This window comes from Apodemus sylvaticus, chromosome 2 (assembly GCF_947179515.1).
Source record: "Apodemus sylvaticus chromosome 2, mApoSyl1.1, whole genome shotgun sequence".
Classification (NCBI taxonomy): domain Eukaryota; kingdom Metazoa; phylum Chordata; class Mammalia; order Rodentia; family Muridae; genus Apodemus; species Apodemus sylvaticus.
Window position 1 is genome coordinate 18,959,986 of NC_067473.1, and position 3,806 is coordinate 18,963,791.

General features: G+C 41.9%; 1 pseudogene; it reads left to right on the plus strand.

Annotated features, from left to right (window-relative positions):
* The first annotated feature begins 1,619 nt into the window (after positions 1 to 1,619).
* LOC127677261 (sentrin-specific protease 2-like) lies at positions 1,620 to 2,875 on the plus strand (annotated as a pseudogene).
* Positions 2,876 to 3,806: the final 931 nt, after the last annotated feature.

Genomic DNA, 3,806 nt, shown 5'->3' on the forward strand with positions numbered 1-3,806 from the left:
GTCTCTCAACTCTTTACTGAAATTTTTGTAAAAGTATCTGCATACATTTCAGAGTAGGTCAAATAGCTGCTCGAGGGGCCAGAGATGGATCCGGGGTTAAAGTGCTTGCTGTTTAATCATGGTGGCGTGAGTTCAGATCCTAGGACCCACAGAAAACACACACCTCTGTAACTATAGCTACAATTGAATTCTTCCTACTGCTTTCTAGGGAGAAGTTCAGGGCTTTTGTGTTTGCTAGGTTTGTAACCAAAGTAGTGATGTATCTTTGTCAATGAATCCTATTGACAATGATGAGATTTTACTTATTCTCTTAGGGCAATGTATTGATTCTTGGTGAATTGGTACCAGTTTGGCAAGTTTCCTTCAATATTAACAAAATGATCCATAACACCCTTCATTCACTCTGAAGGGAAGCTCCCCAGGCAGGAAGGCAACTCAAAAGATCCCAAAATGGTCCCTGAAACTGATTCACTAGGCTCCTTCCCTGACAGAGAACAATAAAAGCTGAAAGTCCCTCTCAGATGAAAGGAAGCTGAGCTGCCAAGAAGACTCTCAGAAGAGCCAACCTCATACCAGACCAACTGAGGCACCTGGAAAGGACATTCTCCAACCTGTTGAGCCATCTACAGGCTGTGCAGTTTCTCCAAGTTCCCAGCTTTTTGAGCTGTCACCCATGCTGGCTTCAGTGATGCACCTGTCTTTGAGTCATTTCTGCTCCTGTAGGTAACCACTCACCCATATTCCTATAAGTAACCCCAATAAAACTTATTGGTCACCAAGTAGGACTTTGGTAGTATTAGCACTTTGATCTGTCCTGGGTTCCTTATCCAGGGTAAACAAAGTTTTGTCACACAAGAGTATCTACTAGGTTTCATAATAGTAAAATTCTATTTATTCTTTGTAATTAGCAAGCATATTGTATGTGAGTACATATTTTGAAGGTCACTTGTATTTTGAGGGGCTCTTATAGCTCTATAATTGTCCATGATGGGACAGTTTCCTAGAAGACAAATGTACTAGTCAGGACCAGCTGAACTACACTGAGATGATTTAGGTAACCCTGTGCTCTGCTGAAGGGACTTAGATTTGTATCAATTCATTCAAACTTCCCACTCTGGCAAGGGAGCTCTGAAATCCTGGACCCCGGTTGTGTTTGGGAAGGGTGTCCACCCTCCAAAACATTGATTTGGGTTCTTTCAGGTGACATCACAACCAGCTATGGAACCTTGGAGGCTGTGGTTAGGGGAAACCCCCTGAGTTAGACATCATTTGTGAGGTTGCCTCTGATGTGTTAGCTGCTAGGTTTAGGCCAGGTGTCTTACTACTGATTAACTAGGATAATTAGTCCTATTTCAAAGGTTCTCATATTTAGCTGGTTACAGCACCCTAGAAGAATACTTCTGACGAGGTATTCTAGGATCTGCTTGTAGTTTCCCAGAGTGGACCCCTGATTTGTAAAGTCAACTGTGTATATAGAAGAGCTATTCTGAGGTTATTAGGTTTTCAACCTTGTATCAACCATCTATTAGAAGAAGCAATTCTTCAGGCTCCAGGGACAACAACCCAAGAGTACCCACCTGGAACCAACACCTTCCAAAAAGCAATCCAAACAGTTGACCATGTCCCAACCTAAACAGTCTGCATTGGAGATGATGCCCAAAGTTTCAGAAACAGTGAGAAAGAGGAAACACCAGGGGGAAAGTGGGACAGAGAGAGGGCCTGAAGCTTTGGGACAAGATCCAAAAAGGAAGTGTGAGGATGGAACAGAGAGGGTCCCTAAAGAGCTCGGCAAAGCTCAGAAGAAGATCCCTCAGGAGCAACAACACCTAGAACAGCAAACAGACCATCCAGGGGTCAGGTCCGGAAACCCCAGGAAGAGGGTCCAAGATGACTAAAACACCTCCAGAATACCAAAGGTCCTCCAGCGCAGGCTGAATTGGAGAGGAAGCCTGCTGATGTTTGCCATGGTCACAAGCGGCCCTATTCCACCGATTCCATCCTGGAGGAAAACCGAAATCAGTCCCCAGAAGAAAAAGCATGGAAGGAAGGTCACTACCACACCTTCAATGTGAAGATCATGTAAGGTCCAAGCCACACAGGCCAGATTTACCGGGACCACCAGCTCAGATAACCCTGGATAGTGGAAAGGGAGATAGTTTACTCCTCAATAAGATGCCAGCACTTGCAGCAGAGAAAAAGCCTCCCAGAGACCAAGAAAAGGGCAGAGAAGTGGATCAAATCCTTGACATTACAGAGGACATGGAAAAGGAAATTAAGAATGCATTGGGTTCAGGACCCCCTAGAGGAACTCTTAAGTAGCAGATTCAAGCTGCAAGTCACTCGAGGAGATATCCAGACCCTGGAGAACAGTCGGTGGCTCGGTGATGAGGTCATCAACTTCGAGCCTGAACCTTCGAGGAATCAATCTCTTTGAAAAAGAAGTGATCTTGGTGCCTAATCACCAGAAGGTACATCGGAGCTTGGTGGTCATCGATTTAAGAAAACAAAGTATTGTGTACCTCGACTCCATGGGACAGACAGGGAAGACTATCTGTGAGACCACCTTCCAATATTTACAAAATGAGAGCAAGACTCGAAGAACAGCGAACTGGACCCTTTGGAGTGGAAGCAATACAGTGTGACATCAGAGGAGATTCCTCAGCAACTGAATGGGAGTGACTGTGGAGTGTTTACCTGTGCAGATTACATCACAAGAGACCAACCTGTCACCTTTATTCAGCAGGACATGCCCTTCTTCAAGAAGAGGATGATATGGGAAATCCTGCACAGTCACTTACTGTACCAACATCCACCTGGTTGCTATGGTCCCCAGCCCTGGCCTTTGCCATCCATGTTTCTAATATACCTCAAGTAGAATGAGTTGAAGAGATTAGAAACAGGTACTGAGCTGTCTGACTGGATGAAGCCCACTCTCTTCAATATAGTGCTATCATGGGACATGGGACTGCGCCATCTCTAGGATACGTGCAACTACCACAAGCTTAGAAACTGCTACGGTCCAACCCACAGGAGACTATGTGTTCAGGAAATACTGTTATAGTGCTGGATTTAGTCAAAGAATTGGTGTTTTTGTTTACTTTGTTTTGTTTTTTGTTTGTGGTTTTGTTTTTGTTGTTTCATTTGTGTTTGTGTTTTTGTTTGTGTTTTGTTTTTCTTGATGTTTTTGTTGGTTTTCTTGTATTTCATGTTTTAGTTTTGGTTCTTTTGGGTTTTTTTTGAGTTTTTGGCTGTTGTTTTTGTTTGGGTTTTTTGTTTTTCTTTTTATGGTTTGTTTTTTTTTGTTTTGGGTTTATTTGTTGTTTGTTGGTTTTTTGTTTGTGTTTTTGGTTTTTCTTTTTGTTGTTTTTTCTTTTTTTTGAAAAGTCTTATTTAATTTAAATTTTTTAAAAAAATTTGGTGTATATTAAAATGAAAATTTATATTTTCTTTTCCTCATTAGATTAACATCCCTAAAAGTCAGACTTTTGGTATTTAGGATTGATAATGCCTGTTATACAACAACCTATTTTGCATATGATTGTTTGTATTTAACTTTTCTATTCATTAGCTTGTGGTTCTCTTTGTGCAATTTTTACTTAATAAAGTTTAAAGTTACTTAAACATTTCCTAAGATCTGGTGTCTCCTCTTTCTTTTATGACGTGGTAATAAAACCCAGTTTGTGACATTAACTGAAAAGCAAGTGTTGAGGGCGTGGCTCACCAGCTTAAGCCTTGGATACACTGTGCACATCCTTGATGGTTATTCTGTTCTGGGCCTCTGCAATGGAGTTGGAATGTTCCAGACA